The sequence below is a fragment of the Symphodus melops genome, assembly GCF_947650265.1.
Source record: "Symphodus melops genome assembly, chromosome: 5".
In the NCBI taxonomy this organism is placed as follows: domain Eukaryota; kingdom Metazoa; phylum Chordata; class Actinopteri; order Labriformes; family Labridae; genus Symphodus; species Symphodus melops.
Window position 1 is genome coordinate 4,287,098 of NC_136695.1, and position 8,235 is coordinate 4,295,332.

General features: G+C 40.0%; 1 protein-coding gene across 1 annotated transcript in view; it reads right to left on the reverse strand.

The window, feature by feature from the left end:
- Positions 1-7,329, reverse strand: part of LOC306824191 (TGF-beta receptor type-2-like) — a 76,994-nt gene extending 69,665 nt beyond the window's left edge. The window contains exon 1 of the mRNA XM_079344225.1: positions 7,173-7,329. The gene's annotated coding sequence lies outside the window, so the exon portion shown is untranslated. The remainder of the gene's footprint in view (positions 1-7,172) is intronic.
- Positions 7,330-8,235: the final 906 nt, after the last annotated feature.

An 8,235-nucleotide genomic window follows, 5' to 3' on the forward strand; every position in this document is an offset into this window, starting at 1 on the left:
GACGCAGAATCAGCCAGACAACCTGCCTGCCTATCATTCAGTCAATCAATCAATCAATCAGCACCAACAATCATTCATTATTCATTTTTATGAGTTGTTTATTAAAAGAAAATAGATATAAGTCCACATGAGGAAGAAAAAAAAACGAGAACAAAATAATTGCTGTACCATGCTGTAACCATGTTCAACTCTGCTGTAATTTAGGATATTTTAACATGGAGCTTAATGAGGATTCACTCACTTTAAGAACCAGACTCAAAAAGCCAAACAAAATCTGATTTTTTTTAACTTCAGGTTTTACTTCAATGTTTGATTTTGGAGATTGTCAAGAAGCCTTTACATTTCTCAGCATAAAGATGTTTATCTATAACTGACACTGTGACACGTTTTTAAGCTCATCATGTAGTAATGTAATGACTGCTTGCACGGCATGTCTGCTTCCAGATTGGGATAATACTATTAAAGAACTGGAGTAAATTAAATTGTTTTTTTGGTTTCCTGGACTCCTTTTGAACAGAAGAACATGTTATTCTCTGGAAGTTTCCCACATGAACGTTCACACATCCAACAGTGGTCTGACTCACACTGGAGCAGATTCCATAAAAGTGAGTTTTCTTGTTATTTAGCCGTAGCTGTGATGTGAGGATCCCCAGAGCACGAGATGTAATTGTTGAGCCAGAACATTTCAGTGCTTATTGTTTCGATGGCTCTGCAGTGTTTTTACATATTTGCCTCCCCACCTTGTTCTCTGTCTCCATCGTCGACTTCTCCCATGTCGTCTTGTTCATGAGAATATTTGAGAGAATCTAATCGTTTGTAGGATGTAGCAGCAAGTAAGTTTTAAGAGTGCAACCAACTGGATTTCCAAGTCTGTAACCTACTTCATCTTCTAAACTCACAGGCTTTCAAGAGTAAGTGTCTTGTTGTCTGTTTCTGAATACAGAAACTTAGAGTTGCTATGCACCAAGCCCATTTTGTAGATTTAGGGTCTGTGTCTTCTACCGCTGCTCTGGTAGTGCTCACAATCTTAACATCAGCGTGCTATTGTAGCTAGGTTATGAAAGGTAACCTCCACTTCTCTTGGTAGTGACCATTAGTTTTCATTCAAGGAAATATCACAACAGAAAACATGAAAACAAAATAAATGATTGTGTTCTGGCATTAGCAGCAGCTCTAGACCTGAAAATGAAAAGATCTCGTCTGCCATTGTTGTTAACAATGCTGATATCAGAAATCTGTAGAAGTTTCATTTTGATTGGTCGATGAGGTTGAAGTGACACTGAAAATTCCTTTTCCAAAAGTGGAACTTTTTTCAACTGAGAGCGCAATCAGTGCAGCGACAAAAGAACAGCTGACCAACTGAGCGTTTTAGCGCCCAGGACGCTAAACCCTGACGACGCTAATCTGCTTTCTTTTTGCTTTGAAAATGAGGGTCACACACTCTTAATGATCTTATTCTAATAAGTAAAACAGCTAAATGGTCCTTTTAATAGGGATATACTGTAACTATTTAACAACATATCAAATATATCCCAGTATTCCCCTTCCATGTCACACAATGCTTTAATTCCCTCCCACGCTGGACATTCTCTCATCGTGGTATAATTGAAAACATTATTCAGTTTAAATAAGATCCACCCTAAAAATGTCCTGCAGCCCGATTCATAACCCGGTATCATGCCAAAGCGTGTAATAGACACGTTGGTCCGATTCATAACCCTGACTCATCTTTAAAGACGACAAGGCGGGAGATGTTTTTGTTAAACATTAGTCAGTCTGAGACCAGAATGGGACAAGACAGAAAGACATGAACTGGTCCAAAGCCATGGATTAACTGTGAACACAATGCTGGATGTTGTTAACATGCACTGTTGATTCACTCTGGAAGTCTCAACAAAGCCAACAGTTCAACAATGTAACGTTGACAAGAACAAACAAGCTAAAAGACAATATTTCAATCGTCTGATTAATAAATAAGTTTTAAAGTACTACAAAATCCAAACACAGCATGTAGGCTAATCTGTGGTATTGCTAGTGTTTTGGCTAACAGCTGACAAACAAGTTAACTCAGAATAAATTTTACCCAAATTCAATATTTGATACATTTATTGGTCCCTGTTGAGTTTGGGTCAAATACCTACACTCCTAATTCTGCTTTGATCCCAACTAGAGCTGAAACGATTCCTCGAATAACTCGAATAATTCGATTACAAAAATTCATCGAGGAATTTTCGCTGCCTCGAGGCTTCGTTAAGTTTTTTTTTTTTTTTGCGTCATCAAAACTTTGGTATGAGTATAAAACACGTTTAATGTAGCTGCAGCTACCTGCTCCTCTCTCTTACACAGACACTTCAACACGCGAGCGCGGCGCGCCCCTTTTAACTTTTAGTCAGCTCACAGTTGATCCGTGATCCATACGACCCAGTCGGGAACACGTGATCCGGTCAAATGGTCGGCTTTTCTCCGTTCACTCTCTCCGTGTTTGCAGCTAACATAACGATAGCAACGTCCTCTCACAGTCTCTGTCATAGACACGTCTATGGTCTCTGTAGTCTGTGAGCGTGCCGACAGAGAGCAGTTGAGGAGCAGACAGAGATACACTTTTAATAATGAACAGGCTGATTATATTAAATCTCTAATGTCTTCAAAGCTAAATCAAGACAGAACTTGTTTGTGGAATAATAATTTAGCAAATATATATTTAAAGTTTCTCAATCTCCTGATCTGACATAATGATTGATTCTGTGATTGATTTAACAGAACATAATGCTTTCTCAATTAAATACTGTAACAGATGTGTAGGCTACACAAAACACTATTTGTTATTTCAGCCATTAAAACATGTTTGGCCTGTATTTTTAATTTACCTGCCGCCTTGACCAGTGAATCAAAAAGTTTATTTGGGACCCTGTCAGTAATATGGTGAGTGTCAGCAGCTGTAGAGCAGAGGTGGTTGGCTGTAACAAGCAGGCGTTTCCATGGTAACTGCAAAGAAGCAGGTTTGTAGGGACGACCCAAGACGAGTTAAAACTTAATTAAGCAAAAGTATGATTTATTCGATTACTTGATTAATCGACAGGATATTCGATAGAATACTCGATTACTAAAATATTTGATAGCTGCAGCTCTAATCCCAACAAACGTCTGAAAGAAAAGGCTCTTCAGCTGTTTGCAGGACAAGAAGAGGAGAAGTAAATTGTCCAAGTTAAATATGGGGCTCAGTTGGTCAAGTCAGTCGCCTCTCAGCCAAATGTCTTATGTGTTCTTGGGAAACCCCCAGTTTGTCCAGCTGCTTCATTTGTGGCTTATGAATTTGTGTGAGTTACTTCATATGGCCACTTTACAGACTCTGCTATCAGTGTGTGAATGGGTCGGTGGGACTTTGACTTTGAGTGGTCAGAAGACTAGTAAAGCGCAATACAAGCTCAAGTCCATTTATCAAATATCTTCACTGCAATACGTAACAGACAGGTTGCAATACTACCGACAAACTGTGCCAGCATTAAAGGAAAGACGGGATAGAAAGTGACAGCTGTACAAACCGTCTTGGTTCTAAACATGTTGGCTGGGATTTCCCCAGAATTATCATAGCATTAAATCCACTTAGCCACCTTAAAGTAGAAAAGAACTAATCTGATAATGGTTCAAATATGCATTTGTGAAACAAGGCCCCATTTGTTATCTCTGACTCATGGGCTGGTAGGTTTTGAAGGTAGGTGTCTCCAAGAGCCCGCTCTGGGAATTTCTGCAGATTCAGATCAAACTGGCCCTGACCAGCTGTGGATCCTGCAACAAGACGGTTATGTAACTGCAGTAGTGCTGACAAAGAAGTGTTTGCTTGGTTTCTCACAGGTCCGAGATAGCAGAGTCCCACGCTAACATTCATAGGAGGAAACAAAACTGGACAATATGAAAGTATTTTCACCACAGTCTCCCTGAGGTTAACTACAAAGTGCTGATGGCTAGTTTCTCAATGCGTGATATCATCATTATTTATGAGTTTGATGTTGAAAGATCTCCAGGCACACCACATTCACTTTCCTTGCTACTGTCTCCTTTTAAGGTGGTTCTTCTTAATTACATTGTATACAGTTTTAGACCTAATTGTCAACTTCTAAAATCTGCTGTGGCAAATTAATTTCCTTGTGGGAGGTGGGTTAAATACCCTAAATAATCACAAACAGCAATCAAGGAATCTACCTGAATTTAATACAAATCTTGTCTAATATCCTGCCAACACTGGTTTTACCAATGGATCTATAAAGAGAGGGTAGTACAGAGTGGCTTTCATTTCTTTAAAATCTGCTCATTGACACATGAAGCCCAAGTTTTAAGCATAGCACCGTGAATCAAACTGTAATGTTGTCTTGTCTAAAAGTTTTTATTAGTACTTACGGTGTTGAGAAAATTTAGCCGCAGGGAGGCGTAAAAAGAAAAGAGCAGTTCCTCCGGTGTCCACTGGGGGCCTGCTTCAAAAACCCAGCAATCTCCATGAAAGCCTACAGTATGTTAAAATAGCAATTTTACAGCATAATTAAACAGCTTTACAACCATGTACACTGGTAGGGTGTCATTTCTTTGTTTATATTTTATTGCCTAAGAGTTGTTCATACATTTGCATGAACATGAGTGTAGCTGAGTTGATTGATGGCTGTGCTGTAGCTGTGTGTGAGGAGGCGTACAACCTGTTCTAGCTGTAGCTGCTTTGTTTTTATATTGATCGAGATGAATTACGTTTCTGAGACAACAGCCTTGGTTAGTTTTTGTCTGAACAACTCGTTTATTTATTGGTAAATATTGTACGAGAGGTGGGTTTTTTTTAACTCAACAGATTTTGAATACATTAAGAATAAGAGCTGTGCATAAATTTGCACAATGCAGAGGAAGCTGATCTGACTGTTTGGTGTGTTGTAGCTGTTTGCCAGGGAGGCTTAAGAACAGTTTTGTCACGACTAGGGCGGAAACTCAGAGATGAGGACCCATGTGCAGAAAACAAAATATCTATCAACCAAAAGGCAAAAGAAAAACTTACTTATATAATGAATAAAAAAAATAAAAAAAACCACAAGGAGCAAAACAAGGTAATCCACAGGAGCAGGGAGACGAACCACATACCACACCAACCGACTACAAAAGACAATGAACTGACACAGAGGGTATCAAAGATAGAGACTAAATAGACATGAGGTAATTAGACACAGGTGAGACTAATGAGACAGGTGAGGACAATCAGGTCAATCACACAGGCAGGAAACACAAGGAACAAAGTAAAACCCAACACTGACGCCACCTAAACCAGATATTACAAAATAAAACAGGAAACACTAAAGACTAGACTTAAAACACAACACAGGAAATAAACTTACAGGCAACATAGGAGGACACAGGGAAACACACTAAAGACTACAGTAAAGAAATAACACTGTCAATTTCTGGTGAGATGAATAAAGGATTATCTTATCTTATCAACACTAGGAAACAAACAGAACACTAAGGAAAGACTGAAAACTAAAACAAGACGAAACACAGAACCAAACCATGACAAGTTTTTACTCCAACTCTTTGACTGTTACTCAGTGTTTTTAGAGTTTAGTTGGAGATAACATTTCCAAAATGGCAACGGCCATTGCTCCACTTCAAAACACCTCCACAGAACCCAAAAAGTGATAATGTCCATGTTTTATATATTCTATGGTTCTAACACAAACTGATTACAGGGTTACTCTTGGCTATGGTCGTACAACACTTCCCCCTGCAATGCTCTTTATAGACTACATTGTTAACTTAAGAACATTATGATTCATGTCACAATCGGAGAGTAATCAGACAACTCAGTGGCGCTGATGGATTTAAACATCTAGACAAGCAAGGCTTATAATGCATTCGGCCGGTATGATTCCAAACGGCTGATAATGTACAGCAGTGTTAATCCAGAGAAATGCTGCCATAGAACAAAGCTCTCATTGTGTGGCAAGAAAATATCTCCCCTATCTTCGTCTCTGTGGTTTGAAAATATTCATTTTCCATAAAGTCTTTGCAGTCTAACAGAATGAGATAATGCAAGCGAGCACAAATACTGTTTGTACTGTACTGTACTGTACAAGCACACACTCAAACACTTAATTGCTCGAGCTCTCAGCGGCACAAAAATCCCAGCTTGTGTTAAAGCCGAACGTCCAATCTAGTGATTCTTTTGTTCCTCTGAAATGTCATACAGTGTTAGCCGTAGAGGTTGCATGGCTGTGGTGTCAGGGTCGGAGGTCAGAGGTCAGCCGAGTCAGATGAAGCAGCTGATTGTACAGGAGGACAGTAGAGCTGAACATCAGGAATGAGTGAGTAGGCGGTTAGGCAGCAGAGAGGCGAGAGGTCAGAAACCAGATGAGTGCGATCGACCGAGCTTTGTGATTTAACAATGTTTCACACACACACACACACACACTCTGCATCTGTGATCTGGCTTTTTCTTTGTGCTCCCACACACCACTACACCCACTTTCTTTGCATATACATGTGCATGTACATGAAAAACTTCCCATGGAGGCAGGCCCGCTGGAAGTTATTTCGAACAGGGGGTGCTGTGAAAATCTTTTGTTCTTTTTTGGACAAAAAACCTATGAGGCCTATTTAGCATACATTTAAATGTTTTTTTTTTTTTTTTTTTTAAATAGATTAAGATTCACCACTTCATTGTCTTACACTCTTCAGTGAACACAGCCAGGGCCACACAGACGTCATCAGTTCTCAGAGGAATATATGTGCTGTTACTTAAACTTCACAATAACACTTTAACATTGCAATAGGTTTGATCAGCTGGCATCAGCCTGAGTCACTACACCTGTCACACACAGCTCTATTAGCTCCAAAATCCTTTCACACACAGCACAAAGAAACAATCTTAGACAATCTAAACACATTATTGAATAGCTCTCCTCATCCATTACGCAAACATACACACAAAATAGCACTTTTTTTCTCCATCTCCAACCCTTTTACGCAAACCACAAGGAAACACTCTCCGACTGTTTACACGTTAATAAACAGTCCTCCAAATCCATTACGCACAGAAAACACGATCAAAATAACACTCTCAATCCCCACCACCTTGCAGAAACACTATGGTGTGACGTTAAACTGCATAGATATGAAAGTGCGCGGCGGCACCATGACCTTACTTTGAGCTGCAGACAGGGTGGCCTGGTTACAGGTGTCCAAATGTCCAGGTGCACTCTGGGGTCGTGGAAATAAAGTCTCTAATGAGGGGACGAATGTCCAGGGAGTTCAAAATGTTTGTGTGGGCATGCATCAATTAAAGGTTTGTGAGTTTTTTCTGGGTCATCATGGTGCTGCGTGTCTTCAGAAGACGCATGGCTGAGAAAGTGTGCTCAGATGAGGCCACAGAGACGGGTCGGCACAGACGTAACTCAATCAGTTTTTATGTCTCTGAAAACACGAGCTCTTGTTTGTTACTGGAGCTTTGTCATAGCCTACGTGTGTCGATTCAAAAGGAATTTATAAATTGTGCAAAAATATTTTTAATACATTTTTAAAAATCTCCCCCTCGCCACTAGGGGGTGCTGGAGCACCCCCACTTCCCGCTGCCATGCATGTAGGATGAACGTTGGCGCACTGTAGTGGTCTCTTTTTAACATGTCCATTATCTATTAACTCTGAAATGAAATGATTGCTTATCCAAAGCGCAGATAATGTTGTCATGTATTTTAAATTCAAGTAGAGCAACAGACAGTGTAAAGGCCACGTGCAGCTATGCATCAACAACAGGCTGAACTCCTCCACTGGCAGGTTATGAACCTGCTGGTTACATAGTAGTCTTTGGCATGAACTTTATCAATGTTAAAATGAGAATGTCAGAGTATGTTTTTCTAGCACAACTTCACTACCAAGGTGCTCAGAGAGGGAAGGCCTTCCAGAGGTCTAAAAGCTTCGTGCAGCAACACTTGAAGCATTTTGGCTTGCTGCCTTCGTTTGGGTCTCAATGAAAATGTCAGAAATAATCACAGGCAACTGCTGTGTGGGGTTTCCTGCTTCAGTTTCAAAACACACTGACATCGCCATCTACAGGTTATTTTTCCTCAACACATCCCACAGCACACTGAGTGTGTCTCTTATACTACAAACACTGCTGGAGAAGATATTGATTTTCTTGCAGTGTGCGCTCAAAACACATTGTCTTTCATGTTGTACAAATAAAAGGGTTCACTTAACGAAACATTTGAT